Source organism: Ochotona curzoniae, unplaced genomic scaffold, assembly GCF_017591425.1.
Source record: "Ochotona curzoniae isolate NIBS_2020 unplaced genomic scaffold, NIBS_Ocur_1.0 contig_883, whole genome shotgun sequence".
Classification (NCBI taxonomy): domain Eukaryota; kingdom Metazoa; phylum Chordata; class Mammalia; order Lagomorpha; family Ochotonidae; genus Ochotona; species Ochotona curzoniae.
Genome location: NW_024466599.1, coordinates 31,694,658 through 31,721,574, shown reverse-complemented (window position 1 = coordinate 31,721,574; position 26,917 = coordinate 31,694,658). Strand labels below are relative to the sequence as shown.

The following is a 26,917-nucleotide window of genomic DNA, read 5'->3' as shown; positions in this document are numbered from 1 at the left end:
AAAACTCATAGACAGGACAACACAAGACAAAGTGAGCCCTCACATAGACTTTGGATTTGGGGGGATAAAAAATTGAAAGTCATCGGTCATAACAAATGCAACAAATAGTGAGGTATGTTGATGGAGTGGAGGCTGTGTACATGTGGGGAATGGGAGAACTGAGAAAGTCCTGTACTTGGTGCTTATTTGTGCTGTGAACCTAAGACTACTTTGGAAAATCATCTTTTGAAAAGCAAAAGAAGAAAACTATGAAACACTTATGAGTATGGAACACAAAAGCAGAAGATTACTGCTTCTTAAAGTTCTATCACTGTCACTGAGTGTAAATAATCTTAAAATATTTAGAATGCTAATAAATACTTGGGGTGGTTGCCTAGGGATAAGAGATTGGTAAGGAAAATGCTATAAAATTGATTGTAAAATTGTTCTAGAAATGGTTGCATAACCCTATGAACACGCTGAAAACCACGGCATTGTACACTTTTGCCGTGAATTGCATGGAGTGTGAGTTACACCTTAATAAAGCTCTTTCTTTTTAAACAAAAGCTGTGGGGGCTTTCATGATGGCTAATTTATATGTCACCTTGATCTGGTTAAGAGATGCCCAGACATGTGGTAAGACAGTATTTCTGGGTGTGTTTGGGAGGATGTTTCCAGATGAGATAAGCACATGAACCAAGAGGTGGAGAACACTGCCCTCACCACCGTTTGTGGGCATCACTGCCCTCACCAATCTAGCAAGGGCTTGAATGGAACAGAAGGTGGAGAGAGGACGAATTCACTCTTTCTGTTTGACCTGGGGTGTCCATCGTCACCTACCCTCAGACATATCCCATAGCAGAGTGCCTGAGTACAAGTCCCACCTCCGCTCCAGAATCCAGCAACCTGCTAATGTGCCTGCTTAGGATAGCTCGAGTAGTTGGGTCCCTGTCACCCACACAGGAGAGTTCCTGACTTGGCTTTGACCTGGCCCAGGCACAGGTTTTACAGAAACTTGGGAAATGAAGCAGCAAAGAGGCAATCTCTCCCTATTTCTTTCCTTCTCTTTTGCCCTCCTTCCCTTTCTCTGTCTTTCTGCCACTGAAATAAAATAATATATGCAAAATTTTTTTTAAGATCTCAGGAAAGAAGTAACATGCTTCACAGTATAAATTCACACTTGAACTCTAACACCATGACTTTTTAGCTATTGATTGCAGACAACTGAATTATTCTCACTCAGCCTTGGTTATACATCTGTAAAACACAATAATGCCCACCTAATATTTTATGATAAGAATTGCACTACATTGGCATAAAGCTCCCCATGCTCAAAAATGGAAATAATACTAATTTCATCTATGCATGTGTAGTCATGTTTTCAAAAGATGGTAACAACTGGTGCGGTAGTCTAGTGGCTTAAGTCCTCGCCTTGTACATGCTGGGATCCCATGTGGGATCTGGTTCTAAACTCGGTAGCTCAACTTCCCATTCCAGCTTCCTACCTGTGGCCTGGGAAAGCAGTCGAAGACGGCAAAAAGCCTTGGGACCCTGCACCCATGTGGGAGAACCAGAAAGAAGGTCCTGGCTCCTGGCTTTGAATCAGCACAGCACCGGCCGTTGTGGTTTCCTGGGGAGTGAATCATCAGATGGAAGATCTTCCTCTCTGTCTCTCCTCCTCTCTGTATATCTGCCTTTCCAATAAAATAAATAAATCTTAGGGAAAAAAGGCTAAAAAAAAGACCATTTAAAAATAATCGAATCTAATCTATTTTTACATCAGATGACACATTTGTATGTCTAATATTTTTAGTACTACCACCATACCCTCTAATATATGCTAAATATCTTAGTCTTACCTATTTTCTTATAAAAGCACTTAAATGAGCACTTAATAAAAACTATTATAATATAAATTGATGATGTTATTATGATACTTTGCATTCATCCAGAATATCCTTAATCACTTAAAATGAGAAGACTAGATATTAGAGGTATGACATCTATTATTTCAAAGAAAATCAGAGACAAAATCATTTATTCATTTAGCATTTGCTGGATTCCAAACACTTTGCCAAACCCGGTGGATGCTGAAAGTATAGGGAATGCCATCAGGAATCCCCAACTATTGCTACTTTCAAGTAAGACATATAATAGAAGATATACAAAATGTATCTGGAGCACAAGGTAAGGCAAGGCTAACACAAAATTAAAGAATTTTTCAGTACCACTGGATGTCAATGATTCCATAAAGGATGGCATTCTTAAGCTCTGGTGCTCAGGGCATTTATTCAACAGAGTACAGTTCTTGAAGACATGGACACAAACAGGATGGGCCTAATGACCTTGTGGAGCTGAGAATCTGACAAGGGGAATGCACAATGTCTCCCAAAATGCTGTACAATTGTGAGATGAAAAAATATCATGAGTGCTAATGAGAATATCTGGCAGAAGAATCTTAGAAAGTTTATACTGACATCTTCAGTTACGATGGAATTTGTTAGTGTATCTGAAACAAGTTATCTGAGTTAACAAAAACAAAGAGACGTATTTCCACTTAGGCAATGCTGGTGGCTTCACTCTGTTCTATGAGCTCTGGGGTTGAGGGACTTGCACTGGGGGCCATGGGAGCAGGCCTGAGATCATGCCCGTGTCTTGGTTTTAAGGTTGGTGGGGAGGAGGATGGGAAAGTCACAAGGCTAGTGTGGTATGCCCATGGGCAATGCTTGTGGTCTCATGCATGTACTTGTGTCCAAGCAAGTGCAGAAGTAAGGTCCCAGACTGGCATGCATGCCAGAAACCAGGTCTGAGAACCCATCTATGATCTTGGGTCTCTGTTGGGCAGAGAGAGCTCAAGGCCAGCACAGACTCCACCACAAGACTTGGCTCGGGAAGACCTGGAACAGACTACGGATTGCTCAGGGAAGGTGATATGGGGATGTGAGGGAAGGAGGATCACTGAGGGAGTATGTCGCAGGAGAGGAATGACTACTGGGAGATTATCGCTGACAAAACCATTGTACTTGCAGGTAAGCAAAGGGGCTGAGGCCCAGGCAGTTTGGAGGAGGGGACTTGAGGAATTTTAAGAGTCAGACATATGGACCAGCCCAAGTTGGAGATCTGAGTTGGACAAGTTAGCATGAACAACCACCAACCACCACTCACTGGTACACACAAAAGCAAGGCCTGGAGCCTACCTGGCTTGGTTAGATCACAGTGCCCGATAATGAGTGTCAGAACAAACAGGGGACAGGCAAGGTTAGGATGGACCATGACATTAACCAGCATATCAGAGAATTATTTCTAGGGGTAGATTCTGTGAGGAGTATGTGGGGCCACCTCACGGGACTGAAATTTCAGATACTTAGCTCTAAAAGCAGGGGATGGTGACAGGCTGAGCTAGGCATGAGAAAAGAAACCTTATGGTACCAGGGCTGTGAACAAGCTGGGCTGATCCAAGCTGCAGACACACCCAAGAATAGGGTGTGGGGTGGTGAGCTGAGCTGCAACATCCACCAGTTTATAAAAAGTCCAGGACAAAAGGGGTAGACTATGCTGGGTAAGGGTCTAGCACCCAGTGGCACATGTGAGATCTGGGTCTGAGAACAGGCCTCGTGGAGAAACTTGGGAAACTCCCCTAGTGGGCTGTAGCTCCTGTTGGTGAGCAAGTGATTCAGACCTAGGTATTGATCAAACTGGAAAGGTGGTTCCACCTGACAGCAAGTGTGAGTAGGTCCTAGTGGTGGGGTAGACCAGTCAGGGCAAGGCCAACCTTAACTCTCTGGAATGTGCAGGAACCAAGCTGGAGTACGGGTCACCCTGGTCTAGGCTATCACACCTACCAGTTTGCATGAGCCAGGGATGGGTGCAGACACTGCAGTTCTAAGCTGAAGCACCCACCAGCAAGAGTTGGGACTGGGAGACCACAGGGACAGGTCAGGCTGCAGCGTATGATGGCAAAGGCCAATACCAGAGATGGACTATGTTGAGCTGGATCAGAGCAAACACTGGCACATGCAAGATCTGCAGCTGGGAATAGGCCTGACTGGGGAGTGAAGGAGACACCCCACCTCAGCTGTGGTTCCCACTGGTAACCATGAGAGCCAGAATAAGGCCACATCCTGGGTTGGACATGGCTGCAGTGTCCCTTGGCGTGGGTGTGGAGTAGGTCTGGGTGTGCCAAACTGGGCTTGACTATAGGAAGTGCCTGTAATTTTAAGAGCTAGGGAGTGTGTAAGACCAGTTGAGTTTGGTCTTGGTACCCACTTAACCACATGAGAGTTGTGTCTGTATGTGTACTAGTTGTGACTGGGCTGTAAAATACAACAGTAAGAATCGGAAAGGGTGTGATCTGGTTGGGCAAGACCACTGCTCCTGCCAGGAAAGGAGGTAGTTCAAGTCAGTCTGAGCTAAGGACGCACCAGGGAGTGTGAGATTTGCCACTGGGAGGAAACCTGATACAGGGTCTTGGGGAAATTCCTCCATTAGGATGCAGTCCCTGTAGAAACTGAGAGAGCACAGGAACGAATTCTGGGAGCAGCCCAGACCAGGCCAGATAACAGTACCAGCCAGAATACATGGATGTCAGGACTGGGAGAGGGTAAGCTGGGCCAATTCATAACACTCAATGGCAGATGTAAGAACCAGAATGGGGTGCAGGACAAGCTGGGTCAGCTGAAACACCAGGCAGTTCACATTAGGGCTGGAACTGAGGGGTTGGATGGGTTGGGGCAGGCTACAGCACCAACCAGCATTAGCTGGAACTGGGGTGCCAAGATAGGTTATAGCATCCAATTCCAATTGCTAAGGTGAGGTAGCCCATGCCAGACTGGGCTGAAGCACACACCAGCACAAGTGAGACCTGGAGAGTTGCGGAAAAGGTGTGAGTCTGACAGGGAGGCTGTGGTGTCTCCAATGCAGGAACACTGCTCCCACTGAGTGTGGACCAGGATTCAGGGATAGATCAGTTCAAACAGGGCTATAACACCTGCTGCTCTGCAAGTGAACTGTACTAAGGGGAGAGCAAGGGTGGGCTAACTGACTGAACGCACTGGTGCATGCATTGGTCAGAATAAGAACAGGCTGGCAGGGCTTTGCCCAAGCAATCAGCTGTCAAGTGCTGGGATGGGGGCAAATCCTGTCAAACTAGACTGTAGAACCACCTAAAAGTACAAGATCCAGAGCTAGGAGTAGACCGAGTAGAGAAATAGTGGGCACCTCTCTGACCTGCTACCCCTCCCAATGATGAACATGAGAACCAGGGCTGGGTGAGGGCCTGTTTAGATAGGCAATAGCACTGGCCAGCATGAGTGTGGGCTGGATTGTGGGGTAGACTGCACTGACTAGGCTCCAATGCACATTGATGTGTGAGTGAGCTGAATGGGATATGGGGGCACACTGGACCAGTGTCCTGCATTACAGGCAAGCACAGGAACCAGGGATGGGAGCAGACCTGCTAGGAACTAACAGGGGTCACTCCAACTAGACTGTAGCTCCTACTGGTATGCATGAGGGCTGAGTGTATGATGGGTAGCATTAGGCTAGGCTGCAGCATCCATTGGTTTACTTAAGAGATGGGGACAGAGACAGAACTGAATCAGCAATTGCAACTATCAGTGTGTGTACAGAATGATGTGGGTGACAGACAGAGCCGGACCTCGCATTGGCAAGTACACACAACAGTCACATCTGGGATCACTTCAGATGAGGTTCCTTTGGGGATCCCCCCAATGAACCACTTGACTGGTAACCCCAACCACAGGCAGAATCACAGGATTTGTAGTCTGACCATGAAGTGTGGGTAAGACAGAGCAATGGATGCCATGCCCATATGCACATGGAGGATATGGCAGCCCACTGGAGCCTGCAGAGGACAGCCGGTAACATAGCAGAGGAACAAAACAGAACAAATTGGTCAACTACCCCAGCCAGGTGCTAACAGCAAATATCTGGGTGAATGGAGACACTAAGGTAGACTATGTCAGCCAGTGGATTCCCTCATTCTTGGATCGGTGATATGGACAGCATTTCAGAACTATCCAAACCACTTAAGCAGAACCCTCAGGGCATGCTCTAATATCAGGACCCTGGGATGACATCACGTGGCCATTCCCCATGCCTGTGGTTGAGGTGGTTGGGAGGCTGGGTGTGGCTTCTCTCCTTATCATCCCCTTTCTCCTGGATATAGGAAGAAGAAAAGGAAAATTTGGAAAAAATGGTCTTACTCACTTATCCCTAATCCTGTACCCTTGTATCCTGATCTACCATGCAAACATCACCAAAAAGAAGAGAGAGAGACAGAGAAAGAGAGAGAGACACAGAGAGAGAGAGAGAGAGAGAAAATCTGATTACACACTCTGGAAAGCAAAAGAAAAAAAGTTCAATGGTATATGGACAGCATATTGAAAATCATAGTGTGAAACATCATTCATTTTAGGCAAAATAATTAAATTATAAATGCCAAATACTATCTCTTATTATTCATGTCAGTGAGATTTCAATTCAGTAATAAGTGTGATGGAGATGTCACCTAATTGTTGATGATCTTTCTAACCAAGTCCTTCTCACACAATGGCAGCAGGGCCCTGTGCGATGAAATATTTATGGCTGTCAGTCTTTTCCTTAGTGTTACCCATTTGGTCAGTAACTTAGGATACTGCCGTTTCCTACTTTATTCCCATTATATCTTTCAATACTTTCTGATTGCCTGGAGACTGCAAAAGGCTGGACAGTCCTCACTCTGGGCTGCAAGTTAAAATGAGGCACACCATCCCCTGTTGAGATTCTGACAGAGGCATTAGGGAGTTCTGCACAAAGGAAAACCATCTTTCTGGTTTTCTTCCCCTTTTTAGCGCTGAAAGTGAATCTCAGCACAATTATAAGAGTTTGTTGGATAACTCAGTGCTGGCAAATTTCACTTCTCATGAATTCTTAAGTTACTACAAAAGTATTGTGATAAAAATAAGAGACTTCCACACAGACACAGATTGTTCCAAACACAATGTATCTTCTCTGAGGCATTTTTGCATTGTCTTTCCTCAAAAAAAAGAAAAAAACTTCGAGAAATTTATTTTGGTATTTTTTGCAACTGCATTTAGTGAATTAATGAATGTTGTATAGATTTTTAAAAGAAATTTATTAATCAAAATTCTGTGGACAAAATATGTATATTTATGGAATAATAATCATTTAATTCCAAAAATAATCATTCAGGGTCCTTTAAGATAACAAGAAACTTTCTTAATTGTAAAAATTAAAGTATATGAAAAAAATAATTTCATGTTATTAAATATATTCTTTCAACAGTATGTAATAATATTTTTTGAAAAGCAATATTATTAAACATGCAATATTTCCCCAAAGATTCAAAGGTAGTGAGTGAAATGTCCATTTCTTTAGCTTTCTCAAATAAAACAATTTTGCTGTTTAGACACACAATCCTATTGAGCTACATATTTTAACCTTCAGGGAAAAAGAGATCCCCCTGGTCATATGCACTAGCTAAAGCTCTCACTCACATCCTCTGTCACCTGAACCACACTACCTGGCTAAGGCTCAAGCCAAGATCAAAAGAAACTAACCAAAATTAAACTAGAAATGCATGCAAAAAATAATTCAATAGCCTAACACTTCATTAACTGTTTCTAAAAAAATCCCAGTTGGAAAACTACTTAATTTATTTACTGCATGAGTCTAACAAGAACTGTAAAAGAAATTTTAAGTAAATTGGCATGACTTAGACCAGAATTACTGGAACATTTGGTATTTCACATGAGGCTCTCTTTTTCACCCATCACCTACTAAACACATTTCATCATAAGCAATAAAACATTTTTATTTGGATTCAAATATGTCTTTCCTTATAAAACCATGGTAATAACAAAAAGTTCCCAAGGACAAAAAAAAAAAAAATCTAGGAAAACTGCTTATTTGTGACTCTTGTTCTTTAGACTCCTGTTCTTTGAAACAAAGAAGTTAGAGCTTTGTTCTTTCACCATATCACTTGATGCTGCAATGTTCTAATTGTTCTGGGACAAAAAACAGGTAAAAGACCTACAAACCCAAGGAGCCACAGGCTAAACCTGGTATTTATAATTCATTACTTTTCCTGGAGGAAGAGTCAGAGAAGGAAGGACCCATGACTTGAATTCTCACCTAAATTTCCATCAGTTTTGCCAGTTATCTATTACACATTTTAGCATGGGCCTTCCTGTTCTGGTCAGAATTCCTAAAACCAAAATAACTATCCTTTATCCCAAACCAACTGGGTCACCCATTGGTGCCCTTATTTCCTCAAGTTTTCAATCATATCTGTGATCCACTGAATGGACTCTGTCTCTGGATTTCAAGTTTTTCCTAAGGAGGGAGTAAGATCTCTGTGGATGGGACCAGCACAGTAGCCTAGCGGCTAAAGTTCTTGCCTTGCCTGCTCTGTAATCCCAAATGGGTGCCAGTCCCATCCAGCTCTCTGTTTGTGGCCTGGGAAGGCAGTCGAGGACAGCCTGAGGCCTTGGGACGATGCACCTGCATGGGAGACCCAGAAGAGTTTCCTGGCTCCTGGCTCCTGGCTTTGGATTGGCGCAGCTCCGGCCGTTATGGCTACTTGGGGAATGAGCCACCAGACAGAAGAGCTTCCTGTCTGTCTCTCTTCCCTGCATATCTGACTTTCCAGTAAAAATAAAGTAAATCTTTAAAAAGAGAGAGAGATTTCTGTGGTTGACAGCTGCACACAATTCCTGGTGTTCTAGGATGTTCTCCTTGGGAGCTGTAGATGCACCCCACCAAACCCCAAAAGGCTGCTTTCGTCAGGCTCAGAGCATTTGGTCACCACTTCATAAGCATGTTTATCTAGATTCCAATTCCTACTAACTCCTTCCAGCTCCTCCAAAAGCCTCCACTCAGTAGTCAGAGCCCACACCCAGACGCTTTTCAGACACCAAAGCCAGTGTTTGGAAAAAATGATTTGGTAACAGATCCACCATCCCCCTATGAAAATGTGGACCACAAATGGGACCCTGTTTACCATAGTCTCTGTTCTCCCACCGCCACCATTCATGGATTTGTTTTTGGTGATTTCAGTTTCTACATAAACTCACAAGCTTTAGATTGTGCATTGTTCTGAGGAGTATGATGAAACCTCGCGCCATCGTACTCTGACTCACCTGGGACATGAATCATTCCTTTTCCCAGAATAACCACACTGTACATGCTGTCTGCTTGCTGATCACATAATAGCCCTGCCAGCTATCAGAGTCACTCCAGTACAAGGCTTGTGTGGCAGGCTAACTGTGCGCTGAGGCCTAACGCGTTTACTTAACTTTATCACATCACACAGGCACTGTCCCATCTCTGGTCACCACCAGAAGGAGGAGCCCAAAACAACACTGTGAGAGAGATCACATTTACAGTATGTTCTTATAATTGTCGTATTTTATTATTAGCAATGATGGTTAATTTTCTGTGCCTAATTTATCGATTAAATTTTATCATAGAAGTTTAGGAAAAAATCAAAATACTATCCCCAGAAAAAAGTAGAATTTTGCATTATCTGGTTTTGGCCCTCCGGTGGGGTCTTGTATTCTCCTGAGGCAAAGGAGACTTTCTGTACTTCTAGGTATAATCTAGAAGTAGACATTAATGTGTAGACATTAATCCTAAATCACAAATATTATGATTACTGGTCATAATCTATACTTCGAACCCCCTCTCCTGTATCCTCCATCTAATTCTGTGTGAGCAGCAATGGCACTGGAGGCAAGTGGGTACTCAGCAGTAGAGAGAACTAGCTAGCTTTGGTGGGCCACATGGAAGAGCTGTCAAAGGGTGTCTCTTCCTCTCTTTGGCCCGGAAATTATGATTATAGACCAGTATCAGCCATGAAAAGAAAACACATACGGCAAATTACCAAAGCTCTCGTCAAAAAATTTTTAATTCTATGAATGTTTTTTACTTCTTGTGGGTAATGATAACACCAAATGTAATTATAATTACACAGATTTTTCCCTTCCTCTAAACTGGCTCCCTATATGTAGGTGGGTGATAGAATATATGATCTATATGAGAGTACTTCAGCACATTTACAGAAATGAATTAAAACTAAGATCATTTGGTGCAAATACTTGGAAATCCATGTATATAAGGGATCCTCAATAATTAACTGAAAATGTGTACTATGCACACAGTATGAATTAATTTTGATTTTTGCTGCCAAAATAAATTTAATATCTAATTCTATACTTTCCACAAATTTTTAAAGTATCATATCACATCATTCAAGTATCTCATGACAGTCCAGGAATATTGTCATTTACTTAGTTTTGGAAAATGCAAGCACTTTTTTTGCATTTGTCTTATGAAAAAAAAAGAATGAAAAGCATAGAACAAATAGAAATGTAATTTTACTTAAATATAAAGAAGCCCATTTTAAGTCAGCTTATATATCACATCTTTCAAAATCTTACACAGATACAGCTTTAGGTGCAGGTATTTTTCTGTCTTTTTATTGATTGGTATTGCGATACAGAGAAACTGTTGGCTTTCTCTCATTGTAGTTCTGACACATCACATCCCAGGAACAGAGACAGCACAAAAAGGTAGGAAACTCTTAAAAGACTAGCAGTAATGAAAGGGTAGGAAAACTGTTCTTTAAAATTTAGGTACATGTAGGTCAGAGGAAGAGGAATACTGTCAAAATGAGATAAATGAAAGCACACTTTTGTGCCATGTTTAAAATGCATCCATGAAAGCTCAATAATAATAATAATAGCTGCCACTCATTGAGTGCTTACCATATGCAGGTGCCGTGCTAAGTGCTTTACGTGTGTTTTCTTATTTCATCCCCACAGCCAGCTCTGATTTATTAGCCTTAGTTTATAAAGCAAATGAGATACGGAAAGGTGAAGCTATTTGTCCAAAGTCAAAATATTGGCAAATGGAGGAGCTAGCAGCTTAGGTCCCTGTTTTTAACCACAAAACTAATGCTTCCCCAAAGAGGAAAAATAAAAACCAACCAACCAAAAAAAAAAAAATCAAAAAGGTAACAGGAAGAAATTTTGTTTATGTACAAAATTACATAACAATGGTCAATGGTCAAGCACGAGATGATTTTTATCCCGCAAAGCAGCATCAGCCTGGAGACCAGGAACTTGGCAAGTGTTAGCGGTAGTCACCACAAGTTCTATGGTGGAGGAAGACCCAGTAGGAACAGCCCTGGGCACTCACGAGGCTCTCCTTCCACTGCCTCAAGCAGAGGAGCTTCTCAGATCACTGCCAATCACATCTTATTCTTCCAAAGTATGAGATTACAAGCAGCTTCAAGAGGTGCAGCCTACGTAACCAAAGTGTGCAGTAATATTAGCTATAAAAATAAACTAAAATAAAGAAGAGCAAGGCTTTATACAAAGGAATAATACTCACACAAAAGTGAGGGTCAATATATTAAAAAAAAAAAAAAACCACTACAGAAATAAAAGCACTGCAAGATTTCACTTATGCCTGGAATCTCAAAATTGTTCATTTCATAAAATTTAAAGCATCATGGTGCAAGTGCTAGCATAATAGCTCAACTGGCTAACCCTCCATCTGCAACTGTCAGCATCCTATATCGGCACCAGTTTGTGCCTCAGCTGCTCTACTTTTGATCCAGCTCCCTGCTTACAGCCTGAGAAAGCAATGGAATATGACCCAAATCCTTGGGACCCTGTATCCAGGAGGGAGATCTGGAAGAATCTCCTGGCTCCTGGCTTCAAATCAGTGCAGCTCTGGGTGTTGCAGCTATTTGGAGGAAGTGAAGAAGCAGACAGAAGATCCATTTTTGCTATCTCTTCTTCTCCTTTTTTTTTTTTTGTAAATCTGCTTTTTGAATAAAAAATTTTAAAACATAAAGAAATTTGGTTACCAGAAGCTGGAGAGATTGTGTGAGGAAAGGGGTGATTAGTAGGTATTAAATTACAACTAGATAAGAAGAATAACTTCTGGCATTCTATTGTACAGTAGAGTGACTATAGATAATGCACTGTATCGTTCTCTAAGACAAAACAAAGGTACTAAAAAAAATTCTTGAAATCCTCAAAGTTTTCACCATTATGGAATATTTGAAGAGATAGATATATTCATCCTGATTAGTATTACATGATACAAACATGCATCAAAACATCACATGGTACTCCACTGAATACTTACAGTTTTACATGTTGAACTTTTTTTTTTTTTAGTTTAATGATCAGCAAAGGGGTTGGGGCGGGCAGATAAGGAGGCTGGAGAGGATGGTTTGCAATATTATTAAATAGACTGGCCAAGGAGGTCTCATTAAAAAGAACAAGTTGGTACAGATTTAATGTGAGGGACTCAGTCAAGAGCTAAAAATCTAGTAGAACACATCAGGAAGAGGGAATAGCTAAAGCAGGAACCCCAGGTAGTTTTAGCAGGTGGATTGCTTGATCCACAGGTGAAGTATGTAGTCCCTTCCAGACAATTTACACAAGTATAATGTGCTGATTAAGATTGTAGGCCACAGGGTCGAGTGCTGCACACAGAAATGCACACTGGAATGTCTGTATCTCCTATCAGTGAGCTGAGGTGCCAAGCTTGGCTCTGCCCTCATTTCCAGCTTGGAGGTATGCCCTTAGAGACAGGGATGGCTCAGGTACTTGAGACCCTGAAACTCACAAGGGGGATTTGGATTGAATTCTAGCATCCTGGTTTCAGTGTGGCTCAGGCCTAGCTGTGGGGAACATTTGATAATTCAATCAGTGAATGGAAGATCTCTTTCTCATCATAAAATAAATAAATAAATAAATAAATCTTCAAAAAAATTTTGGTTCTTGATTTTTGTTGTTGCTTGTTTGCTTGTGCAGCCAATAAATAAAAGTAAATGTGATGTGTTACATGATTCATAAAGTTAACAGAAACATTAAAAGTGGTCCAAAACAGTACAACCAGTTCTGGTTCTGACCAAAGGTCGCTAAGGATGTAAGTTCTAAGTTTCAAAATTGAAATTAAAACTACCTTGCCTTTTGCCTTCAATTTGTAATGATAAAAAGAATTTATTGGAGCAAGCTAGAAGTTTTAACAGACTTGCAGTAGAAGAAAATTTAGTCATTAATCTGTCATTTCAGTCAAAGCTAAGCTCATTAATAACTTCTATTCATCTCCAAACTGCCTTCAAATTTTACATTCCTTTCTGATGGTAAGGACCCACATACTCAAATTTTAAAGAAGGAAAGAGAAAAGAGAGTGAACAAATTTTGCAAATTCCAAAAGAACAGGTAAATAAAATTGAACATAATCCATTTTTTTGGATGTGCCCCCTTTTTAAATGCCTTGTGAGCTTTTAAAATTAAAACATTATAAAGAGTATGTATGCCATTCTGTCACACAGTCATTTTTATAAACATTTCAAATTTGAAGATTTTTTGATCAGCATAAATTTGCAAGATAAAAATGATACCTTGATTATTTAAAGTAATACTAGCTAACACATTTTGAAATATGACAAAAAGCAAAAATGGTTTAAACAGAGATAATTTTGGAAGAAAATTAGTCAGTAGAGCAGATTTATTACAAAAATCCAATTTGGTATAAGGAGATATATTTCACAAACTATGTTTATACTATGAGAAATATCTAACCATTCATTATCAGTGTGAAAATTCTATGTTTGTGTATATCCATATTTATACAGTTCCCCTACAGTGAGGAATGGAGTTTATTTCTCACAAGTTCATAACCAGGATTTTTAAGAATAATTTGCTTACTATCACTTAATTTGAATGGCAGTGATAGAGAAACATCATCATCTGGTTCACTCCCCACATGCCTGCCGAGCTGGGCGAAACACAGGAGTCCTTAATTCCGCCTGGGTTTTCCATGTAAGTGACTTGACCCATCCTCTACTGGCCCACAGAATGCAGATTAACAGCAGGCTAGACCAGAAATGGAGCAGCTAAAGCTCACATCAAGTACTTCAATGTGAGTAACCTAAGCCACTGTGCCAAAAGTTCACCCCTCCCAATCAGGATTTTAACATACTAATCCCCACAGATAACAAAGATAAAAACATACAGATATTGACTTTAAAAATCAATGATCAACATCCTTAAATGTTCAAAATCAAGTATAATCAGGAGCAAATGAGAAAAATAATTACTTAAGTCAAAAAATGAAAATCACTGATAATTGTCTCATACAAGAGATCATTTTCTTTATATCACACAGTCCAGAAGGAGTGAGAATCATCTGATAAAACATGTATAACCTGCACAAGTTATGAGGTATATACAAGATCACAGTTTTAAATTCTTTCTCCTTGATTTTCAACTTCCCTTATTCAATTTTTTTTTTCACATTCATATCCCTAACACTTAACTATTAGTCATTTGACTCCCTTGTTCCTTGGAAGAGCACAGATTAAAACTCCTTGTGTCTCTTAATTTAATGGAGACAGGCTGACATTTAAAAGTAACTATATTTAAAACTTAAGGAATGGAGCAATTGGATATCCATCAGCCAAAAAAAAAAAAAAAAAAGAATATCAAGCAAAACCTCATACCCTATAAAAAAAATGAATTCACACTGGATCATAGACAATGTAAAACGCAAAATTTTTAGAGAAAAACAATAGAAAAAAAATTCAAGATTTAGGACTAAATGAAGAAATATCAGACTTAATACCAAAAACATAATTCTAAACAAAAACAGATAAAATGGATTTCATCAAAACTTAAAAAGACTTTGCTCAATTAAAAAAAAAAAACAAAACCCTATTGGGCCTGGCACAGTGGCCTAGCAGCTAAAGTTCTTGTCTTTAATGCTCCAGGATCCCATATAGGCGCTGGTTCTAATCCTGGAGGCCCAGCTTCCCATCTGAGTGGATTAGAACCAGCGCCCATATGGGATCCCAGGTGTGTGAGGTGAGAACTTCAGCTGCTAGGCTATCACTCCACGCCTAGATGCTCCATTTTCAATTCAGTTCTCTGCTTGTGAACAGGGAGAGCAATAGGGAATGGTCCTTGGGCTCCTGCAACCATGTTGAAGACCAATCTCATTGCTTGTAGCCTGACAAAGCAGTCAAGGATGGCCAAAGCCTTGGGACCCTGTACCCACGTGGGAGACCTGGAGGAGGTTCTTGGATCCTGGCTTCTGATTGGCATAGCTCCAGCTGTTGTGCTCACTTGGGGAGTGAATCACCAGATGGAAGATCTTCCTCTCTGTCTCTCCTCCTCTCTCTCTATATATATATGACTTTGCAATAAAAATAAATAAGTCTTTTAAAAAGAACCCTATTAAAAAAAGGAAAAGATTGGAAAAAATATTTCTAAATAGCATTTTTCATAAAGGACTTATATGTAAAACATATTTAAAAATTCTCAACCTCAATGGTAAGAAAATCAAAGAATTCAATTGGAAAATAAGCAAAAGATATGAACAGATAACAATACACAAAATCATAACCAAAATAATTTCTTTAAGGCTTGGAATAGATTTCTACATAAGTAGAAAGTATCCAAAATAGCTATATCCACACTTTGCTTAAGTCAGCTCCTCCAAGTAGGCTGGGTTCAAGATGACTAGGATAACCTTCTTGCTGTTATTCATGTCTTCTTTCTTTTTATTTTTAATGTTTATTTTATTTTTTATTGGAAAGTCAGATATACAGAGGGGGGAAGAGACAGAGAGGAAGATCTTCCATCCATTGATTCACTCCCCAAGTGGCTGCAAAAACTGGAGCTGAGCTGATCCGCAGCCAGGGGCAGTTTCAGAGCCGAGTGGATTAGAACCGGCGCCCAAATGGGATCCCAGGTGTGCGAGGCGAGGACTTTAGCTGCTAAGCTATCACTCCACGCCTAGATGCTCCATTTTCAATTCAGTTCTCTGCTTGTGAACAGGGAAAGCAGTAGGGAAGAGTCCTTGGGCTCCTGCAACCATGTTGAAAACCAATAGCGGATCAGCTCAGTTCTGGCCACTGTGGCCATCTGGTGGGTGAACAAGTGAATGGAGATCTCTATCTCCCCTCTCTCTATATAACATCTACCTTGCAATTAAAAGTAAACAAATCCTTTTAAATCGTCATTGGAAAAGCAGAGTTGCATAGCAGAAAAAAAAAATAATCTTGGGAGATAATATTTTACAGAAAGGCTTTCCAGATAGAAGGAAATATCACAACTTCACGTTTGAAGTACACTTTGTGACAACTCTAACAATGCTGTGCAGTAATTTGTCACCCATTTCTCTTTGTTGGACTACTCCCTGCTTCCTACTCCCTAAAATTGTTTGTTTGAAAAGGCAATGTCCCTAGTTGTTTCCTACTTTGGCTGTTTTCTACTTTCTGGTCAATCTTAATGTAATTCCATCTGGGTCCATGATTTTAACCACCACAGATGTAAGATTAAGTCCCAATCTAAGTCAAACACCCATCGAAACATGTCCCTTGGGATGCCCCAGGAGACCCTTCAACTGAACATTTTCTCACCTAACATCCAGAGCTCCTGAGCATAGCTCAAGGCTGTTCTAAGAGTCCTTCTAACTCTTCCATCCTATTTCTACTCAACACTTTAGCAGTACTAGCCAGTTAAGGGTACCCAGCACCATCGAGCTCCAGCTAGTGTCAGGGCTCACACTGCCCCTTTTCACCTTGTCCTTCTCTTGATTTGGTCATTTCCTATTCTTTCTTCTTAGTCTCCAAAAAGCCTTTCTTGAATCTACAAAACAGGCTAAGTGACCTTCTTTGTGCCTCAGAGTACCCCAGGCATACTTTGACCAAGGCATTTATCAACACACCAAGATAATCTCTCATCTGTCTCCCTATTGTACTTTAAATGCCTCAAAGAAAGAGATCTTGTTCCATCTATCTTTGAAGTCTTCACCACCTAGCGCAGGGAATGGAAAACTCAGGCCCATAGACTGGCTTTGTAAAGAAAAATCTTTATTAGAACACAACCATGGCCATCCTCCGACGTTTTGTCCATGGCTCCTTCACACCATGCCCACAGCATTGCAATGGAGTCTCTAGAACGATAAAGCCTTAAATATTTACAATCTGCTTCTTTAAGGAGGAGTTTGTAAATCCTGAACCTAGTACAATGTTTTGCAAATAAAATAATGTAGCTGAAAATAAAAATCTAAAGGGGGCAGAATAAAATAAAATGTGCATTTAGTAATAACTTTCAAGTGCTTTTTTTTTTTTTAAATTCACTTCAATTCTGCCCCTGTGCGATGTTTGGACAGGAAAATGAATAAACTACTGAGCCAAAAGACAAACAAACAAAAAACCCTACATAATAGGTAGCCATGTGCAGTAAAAGGTAGATTGATAGCTACTGGTTTACAACTAGATAGGACTGAGAATTCTAGGGTTCTGTTACACAGTAGAGTGACTCTAGGCAATGTTAAAGTACTGCGTGCTATTCTACTTTTAAAAAATTAGAAAAAAATAGAATGTGGGGTTTGGGATGCTTTCTTTATAAAGAAATGTTAAATTCTTGAAAAGAAAAATATATTTACCTTGATTGAACATTACATAATGTATTCATAAGAACATCACATTATATTCCATAAATATGTACAATTTTATGTCTGCTAAAAATTTTTAAAATAAATTTAAAAGCAAACAACAAACTATGCTCATCTAAAACTAAAGATTCACTTTTATGGAATCATAAGATAAGCCAGTTTCTTAAAAAAAAAAGCTGATTTTGAGATGAATTAAACATAAATCATAAAAATTTACAAATATCTAAAATCTGAACCAATATGAACCTAAGGGGAGACCTTACGTGAAGTCTGGACTATGTGCTATTGTTATGTGAGCAGCATCTCTCATCTCCCAGGATACTGTGGAACAGGTGGCATGGAACCAATGCAAGAGCAGCAGTGATCCAAAAACATGTGCTCTCCACAGCGTTAGAGACTGAAACGCTTTTGTTCTCCCTTCACCAAATTTATATATTGAAATTATCACCTCAAATGTGATGACATTTGAGAAATATCTTTGAGAAGTAATAAGGTTTAGATGAGGTGTTGAGAAAAGAGCCTTCATAATGGGAACAGAATTCTTCCTCTCTCTCTCTCTCTCTCTCTCTCACGGTCTCTCACCATGCAGCAAAGAAAAGTCCACATGAGGATCCAGGCATGTGGAAATAGAAGAGGCCTATCTCCTCAGGATGCTGCACATCGACCAACGAGGAAATCTAGGAGCTAATCTTTTTCCCCTCTTTTTGTCAGTTCGTTGCTTGCATTATCTTTCAGCTAAGCATTCTAATAGCAGCATTTTTACATTTTTTTCTCACAAATCCTCTTTCTCATTATCTGTCCATCAGAGCTCAGCTTAAAACTTCCCTGATTCCTCAAGGAGGCTGTAATTTCCCTTTTCTTATTGAAGACTGATACTACTACTTTTTAACATTTCTTGGAACTTAACATTAGCTTGGTTTGCTAATAGGTTGCTTCATATGCAATTAAATTATCTGATTTTTCAATAAGCCTCAAATATCTTGGGAAAACACATTCTATCTTACCTATTATATCCTCTTTATTTTTTCCTTTCCCTCACTCTCCCTACAACTATTAACATTTATATACAGAGTTTTGAATGGAGGTAGGCCTGAATTACTTTCAATGCTTGCTCTGGACCAAATCTAAGTGGTTCCAGTAATGTGCAAATTACATATCTGAAAAGTGATTTTTTTTTATCATTATACTAGCAAAATAAATACAGGACATGAAAAAGGATTTATTAAATACCAAATATGTTGTGAGCAAACTAGGCTTTTCTTTGTGCATTTTTTAGAAGGAAAAAAAATCAACAGAATCGAAATTCTCCCTTCTTAATTAAAGTTTACTTATAATATATGGCTAAAAACCACAACGATTTATATAAAGTTCAGAACTAAAGAGCAGTCATCACTAAATACTAAAAATAATTAGACAGACAGAAAAAAAAAAGAATTGTGAACTTTGGTCCTTGCAGTTGAGTCAAGGATTACTATGCCCACATACCGGACTTGTATCGGGGTTTGCTACCTGGCCCCTGTTCCTGAACTGAGGTTCCACTTTAGTGCAAACCCTAGGAGGCAGTGGTTGATGAGTCAAGAAGCTGGGTTCCTGTTACTCACCTGGAACCTAGGCTGAATTCCTAGTTACTGGCTCAAGTGCCAGCCAAGGATTGCTGTGGGTACCACTGGATAGTGCTTCCTTCCTTCTCCCTCGTCCCTGCCTCTTAGCTTTTTCAAATAAATAAATTACAAAGAAAAAAAAAGTCTTCTATACTCCAAATAGCATATTCTATGATTACATCATTTTTCATTTAAGCATTCAAATTTAATTGACAAAGAATATACAACTGGAATATACTTCATTGTGGATCACAATTCCTGAATATTTTGCCCTCTGTCTTCTAAAACCAGGTTTCTTAAGGTACAGTTAAACATCCTAGGATTAAATTATTAGATCTCAAAAGTAGGTGCACATGCTTTGCTTTCAGGGTTTTTATTTCCTTCTCTGCCCCCCTCCCTTCTTTTAAAATAAATACCTTGGGCCAGGTGAGATAGCCTACTGGTAAAATCTTCACCTTGCATCTGCCGGGATATCATATCAGTATCGGTTCATGTCCCAGCAGTTCCACTTCTTGTCCATTTCCCTTTTGTGACCTGGGAAAGAACTAGAGAATGGCCCAAAGCCTTGGGGCCCTACACATGCATGGGAGACCTGGAGGAGGATTCTGGCTTCTGATGGGCACAGCTCTGACCATGGCGCCACTTGGAGAGTGAGCCAGCAGATAGAAGATATTTCTCTGTCTCTCCTTCTCTCTGTTGATCTGCCTTTCCAATAAAAGTAAATTTCGGGGGAGGTGGTAAGAAACAGGAGAGGGAGAATATGTCATAGGAAAGACAAATAAGAGGATCATCAGCGAGAGGGTGAGCAAGAGCACAGGGCAGTGTTTGCTGGAAATAATTCAAACAATGAGATATGCTGTTAAGTCGGAAAGCATCAAGGATCAGCATGTGAGTATGTACTCAGGTTTTTGATGAGCAAGTCATATGTAGCCTCTACATTTTCCAATGTATAACCTAATTCAGATATTTGAATTGTATGATAAAAATCCCCGAGCAGATCCAGTGTTTCACTTTCCCAAGCTCTTAACTGAACTAAAGCTCAAATAGAGGTTACTCTACCAGCTGGGAGGAAGTATCAAAAAAGATGTATTACACGGCCATATGGAACAAAAAATACGCCAACCTACATGCTAGAAGTTGATTTTCTCACTTCTCCAAATTACAGCTCTAAGTTCTGCTAGAAATATGTAGCACTTTGAAAACTGTGATGGACCATATTTCCTTTGTTCTTTTATATTCTTTAAAGGATATACACACAAGTTAACAATTCTATCCTAAACAATGAAACAGCATGACAGCAATAAAGTGTCTATGTTTTCTCAATAGAAAGATGCCACATGTTATAAAGAAAGATAAGTAAGATCCTAAGCAAAGGATTCACTAGGCTTTGCTTGAAGAAAAAAAATACTACCATAGGAAGCAAAGGTTGATCATAGATTTGCATATAAAATACTCACATTAAATAAGTAATTATTTATTATAAAATTGAATGCTAGCATTAAGCATAAATCTCTCATGTAAGCATATATGTATATATAATTTTAACAATAACAGATAATAAAGAACTAAAAACATATTCCTTCTGCATCCTTGATCTTCAAAAAATCAGAAAAACAGAAATGCTACATTTTTACCATTATTTATTATTATTTTATAATACAGTTCCATAAGCTCTGGAATTTGCCATACCCACTTCCCATAACCCCTCTCCAATGCCTGATTCCACCTATATTATTATTTTTCTGAAAGATTTATTTATTTTATTTGAAAGGCAGATGTACAGAGAAGAGGAGAGACAGAGAGGAAGATCTTCCATCCGATGATTCACTCCCCAAGTGACCGCAACGGCTGGTGCTGTGCCAATCAGAAGCCAGGAGCCAGGAACATCTTTCCAGGTCTCCCACACGGGTGCAGGGTCCCAAGGCTTTGGGCTGTCCTCTACAGCTTTCCCAGGCCATAAGCAGGAAGCTGGATGGGAAGTGGAGCTGCCGGGATTGGAACCGGTGCCCATATGGGATCCCAACGCATTTCAAGGCAAGGACCTTATCCATTACACTATCACACCACTGGGCCCTATTTCACCTATATTATTTAATAGTATAGTTCTTCATAAGCAGTCATAAGTCTGTCATTGTGAGCCGGAACAAGGACAGAAAGCCCAGCTCCTACTGTCAAGATAAATTTAACAGTTTCACTGGGAGTCCATCTTTGATCTGGAAGTAGAGATGCATACTGCATTGAATCCTCCCATCTGGATATGATAGTCTCCACTACACAGTTATTATACATTCCCTTAAATGAAAAGCCATAAAACAAAATCAACAACAGGAAGAAAAACAGAAATTTACAACACCACTTAGTTAAATAACATGCTACTGAATAACTAATGTGCCTTTGAACAAATGAAAAACAAAATCAAGAACTTTACTGAGAGAAATTATGCTACCATATCATCTATGAGTCATTGAAGAATTTAATATGAGGAAAAAAAAGTTTTGAAGAAACGAAAGTAAAAATAAAAACATCAAAATGCATGAAATGTAGTTTCCACTGGTCTTTGCAGGTAAGATGTATCTCCTTTAAGCAACAAATAGAAGGATTTTGGTTTTTTAATCCAATCTACTTGTCTATGATTTAAGATTGATGGGTTTAAGTCTATTACATTCAGGGTTAATATAAATAGGCAGTAGCTTGATCCTGTCATTTTAGCAATGGGTTGGTCATTGATTTAGTCTTCTGTTGCTATTTCACTTGGGTGTTCTTCACATTTCCCTTTGGTTTTGGCGGGCACTATTCCTTTTCTGCCAAGAGAACATCTCTAAGCATCATTTGTAGAGCAGGTTTGGAAGAGGCATAGCCTTTTAACTTTTCTTTACAGTGAAAGAATTTTATTTCATTTTCAAAGACAAAGGAAAGCTTTGCTGGGTACGGTATTCTGGGCCGTCAATTTTCTTCCTCTTAGAATCTGGAATATGTCACTCCATTCTCTTCTGGCCTGTAGAGTTTCCTGTGAGAGGTCTCCTGTGAAAATAATTGGCATTTCTTTATATGTTAATTGATTTTTTCATGCGCACATTTAAGAATCTTTTCCTTATGTTCAACTGAAGAAAACTTGATTATCATGTGTCATGATGAAGACTGCTTTTGATCAACCCTGTTGGGAGTTCTGTGCCCCTCCTATATTCTGTTTCCCAATTCTTTCTCTAGGATCAGGGAATATTTCATTTATTATTTCATTAAATCACATTTAAACATAGCTTCTCTTTCTGCACCTACTAGAACTTCCAGAACTCTTAATTTGGACTTTTAATAGTGTCTCTTAATTCTTCAATACATTTTTTTTAGCTTGACACAGCTAGGCTTCCAGCTTTTTGATTGCTTCCCCATGGTGACAAGAAATATCTTCCAATTCTGAGATTCTTTCTTCTGCCTCCTGCATTCTATTATGGAAACACTGGATGGAATTTTTAATTTGCTCTATTGCATCCTTCACTCCCAATAATTCGGCTTGATTTTGATTCAGTTTTGCTATTTCCTGTATGACATTTGCTTAAATTCTGTATCTCCATTTTCTCACTGTATTCCTCAGTTAACTCTGATGTTAGCAAAGGCTTTTGCTCTTTGCAGGGGAGTCTTCAGTAAAATTCACTATGCTTCTGTCTCTTCTTTTGCTCTTGGTCATTGTACTTCTGCTTAGCAGATTCTTCTCCTCAGGGCAGGTTGTATCATCCACAGGTCTACAGTTCAGTTTTGCCACTCCCTCCAGTGAGTACCAAGTCTGGGTTCTTATGTTAGATTTCCACCATGATCTCTGTAGCCCCAGCTCCTGGCTCAATGGTCTCCACCTCCTGTGATACTATGCTGTGGCCATACTGCTGTCTGTAACAACCTTTCTCCCACTTCCAGTTCGAGCAGTTCCCAGGATTAGGGAGACACCAGGTGCCCTATATAGCTAGGATGTTGGTGGTGCTGATCTTGCCAGAACCTGCTAGCCATTAGGTCTGAGGGCCACCCAGGCCCATTTTGACCCATAGGATTCCAAAGCCAGTATTATTTTTGATGTAGGACAAGTGCAATGCACTAAGCTAGAAGTGAGTTCTCTCCCAGCTCAGCACATGCACAGCTCACTGTTGTTACTGCCCATATCACTCTTTCTCACGTTGTACAAAATGGCACCTGATATGCCACTAGTGGAGTTTTGGATCTGTTGGCCGTTAGGTCTGGGAGCTAACCAACATATTTTGGGTAGAATCTGTAGGATATCATGTCGGTACAGGCAATGAGCCAGAAATGAGCTTGTTTCCGACATAGTTCATGCACAGTCCTGTCCCAAGCCTTTGCCACCTTACATAAAATGGTGCCTGATTCAGCTCTGCTGGGGGTCTGGAATGTGAAATCCACCCTGTTCCCACACTGTCTATTTGGGATCTTCTGCTCTCTCTCTGCTCCTGGTTGAATCAAACAAATCAGCAGGATGGGCAGTTCTTTGCCTGAGTTCACCTGTTGAGCTCTCAATGAACTCTGTTTTCCACCTGGTTGCTTGTGGAATTCGGGGCGCTGGCGGAGCTCAGATCATTGCTCGCTCGCTGAATGACACTGGGGTATCTGATCAGTGCAACAACACACCATTGTCTTCACTGCTTTCCCGTGTATGTCAGTCACCAGGTTCCCCTCTGCCATTGGCCTGTCCTCTCCTATTTCCTGGAATGTGCCCTCTCTGCTTCACCCTGGCTAATGATTCTCCATCTGTTTAAACATGTCCTTAACCTGCTCTGCCATCTTGATTCTGAAATGCTATGTTTTGGTTAGAAACACATTGAATGATATTGTACTTAATTTAATATATGTTAACTATACATCAAATTTTTATGAGCTAATCACCAGAAAATAATTCTTTGTTCAACCTTTTTTTTCTTTTAAATTTTAGAAAATGAGCCAGCCTTGGGGGTGACAGACTCTGCAGACTACCACCATGGCCCAGTCCATCTGAAACCTCGCGGAGAAGGTCCCGGTGCTGGTGAACGCTGCTGTGACTTATTCAAAGCCACGATTGGCCACATTTTGTCACTATGCCAAGGCCGAGCTGGTTCCTCCAACCCCTGCTGTGATCCCTACAGTGATTCAAAGCCTGAAAAAAATAATCCACAGTGCCCAGACTGGTAGCTTCAAACAGCTCACAGTTAACAAAGCTGTGCTGAATGGCTTAGTGGCCACTGAGGTGTTGATGTGGTTTTATATTGGAGAGATCATAGGCAAGCGTGGCATCGTTGGCTATAATGTTTAAAGATCAATCTTTAACATCTGATGTATTATTTGTATAGTTTTGGACCATGTGTGTTGAAACCGTTATCTGAATAAAATATGTCAAAAATAAATTTCTCTCTCAGATGCTAAAAAAAATTTTTTTTAGACGATGCTAACATAGTTGATTAGGGTAGGAAGGATCAAAGCTTAGGGAAAAGTGGGTGCAATCATTGTTTCCAAGTTTTCTATTTCTTCTTCCTGCTTCTGGGGAGAGGGTGGAGATAAGGGGAAAAGCATATGCACCCTCCCACTGCCTCAGTACCAAGGATGAAGAACTGCCACCCAATATCAACCCAGGGTCCTGATGTGGAGCATGCGCCAAGGGTTCTGACAAGGTGGTTTCAATAGTTCTGAAACGTCAACCTCACCAATCCAGGGATGAGGAAACACTTCTAAAGGCCATTTGGTCACAGTCTACCTTAGAGTCTCTATTCACCCAGATATTTGCTATCATCGTTTGGCTGGGAGAGTTGTCGAATTTGTTCCAGTCGCATTTGGTGGTACAGTGGTGAGCATAGCTGCCTTCCAATTTGTTCCAATCTCTTTCTGCTGTGCTATCAGACGTCCTCTGCAGGCCCCAATGGACTGTCATATCTTCTATGTGCTTTGGGGCTTGCCATCTATTACTCTGTCTTTTCCACTAAGGGGGCCCAGTTCTCACAGGTGGGCCCAAAGAACTGGGTGAGGTGAGCCAGGCCCTGCTGGATCCCCCATACCCGGGGCTCACAGACCTGTACAATATTTTTATTTTTTTTCTAACAGTAATCTAGGAAAAGTAATCTCATAAACTAGATAGCTCAAACTAAAATCTCTGAAAATTTTATAAATAACATAGGATTGAAAAATAAACAGAACAACATGTGATAGTTCAATTCTTTTAAAATAAAAAAGCCGATTCAAATGTGTCATAGATTTAACTGGATGTTTCTGAGATGGAAGAATTTCAGCCCATAGCACAAATTCCACACTTCAGAACTAGACTAGTGATTTTGAAAAGACATGGAGGGCTGGTAACCACTTCCAACTTATATTCCTTGTCACTCTGCTTATGTTTTAGTCAACAGTTTCAGGTTACTGTCCCTGTTCATGTATTTTAATATTTTCACCAGATGAATCTTACTTGTATTTACTTCTTGAGTGAAATTCCATGAGGTTAGATTATCTGATAAGCATGTACATGAAATCCAACTCAAGTATTGTTCCAGTACATAGAACAAAGTTATTTTTATATTCAATTCAATCTTAAGTGTAAAGTAAATGTCCTCCCTATGAATGATACATGAAAAGAGTAATCCTCAGTAAGAACTGTAACCATCAAAAAGTATCACAAAACAGATTTTACTTAGTATCCTTTCATGCGAGACTCCTGAAAAAACCACTTGGTTCCACAGCAGGGAAATCACAAAAAGTCAGATTGCAGAACCTCATGTTCACTCAACTGCAAGATCTGAGACACCCCAAGTATCAGAAGAATTTCATCAATACTTACTAGACTTGTCAGAAGATAAGTGCCAGAGAACAAGAGTTCCCACTTTGTTGTAAGGATATATGATAATGCGTGATCTCCATAATCCGCAATAAGTATTTAAAAGACATACAATAAAATTACAAACTCCCATTCTGTACAAATTACATTGATTTCATAGTAAGTTCTTCAAGCTAGAGAGCAATTACGACATAAGCATGATAGGGATAGTTAGAACTTGAGCCTAACTATATTCAAAGCAACAATTAATTTTCATCTTTTCAACTACACTGCCAAAAGACAAGAAACCATAGGTCTCCAACATGATCCTACAAAGTAATTGGCAGGAAGAGGTCACTTTCCAAGGTCAGCATATGCGCCACTGGAAATATTCAAGAAGAGAACTTCATAGGAACAGCTGCACACAGTCCTCATTAGCATAATTACTCAAATAGTATTTATAGTTTTTCCTTACATCTGTCAATTCCCAAGCATAAAAGACAGATTAAACATAAATTTTAGAGGTATCAGAGAATTCAATTTAAAAAAAGACTAAACATGAGTCATTAATCCGAGAACTGCAACTGATCTTAAGTAATAAGATCTCTAACAATGAGGGAAGATTTTGCAAATATTATGTGGTTACCTATATTTGTATTCCCACAAACACAGTATCTTCACTCTGCTGACCCAGAGACACCTGATTATACATTTGAAGAGAAAAACCTTTCCCATCCCCCATCACCACCACCAAATGCAAGACTTTAAACTGCTCAGGATAATTTAGTTATTTCCAACAATCAAAAGAGACCAATCTCATATGGGAATATTGGCCAATAATTAAGGAGATATCAGTTGCCTTAGCAACAGATTCCTTCCCAAATAAGCACTGTTTTCATTCAGCAGTCTTTAGCCAAAAGGGGAATTAAATCACTGAAATCAACAATTCTTTTGTTTAGCAAACAGAACAGCTTTCCAGGTCTTAAGAAAACAGACCCCTCACAGTTGGTCTAGCTTTGCCCAAGGTAGCAGTTTTTTAGTTGAAAAAGCCAATTTCTTG

General features: G+C 39.9%; 1 protein-coding gene and 1 pseudogene across 1 annotated transcript in view; one reads left to right on the top strand and one right to left on the bottom strand.

Moving 5' to 3' along the window:
* CAMKMT (calmodulin-lysine N-methyltransferase) overlaps positions 1 to 26,917 on the bottom strand; it is a 368,333-nt gene that overhangs the window by 220,252 nt on the left and 121,164 nt on the right. The window lies entirely within an intron of this gene.
* LOC121164857 lies at positions 24,061 to 24,452 on the top strand (annotated as a pseudogene).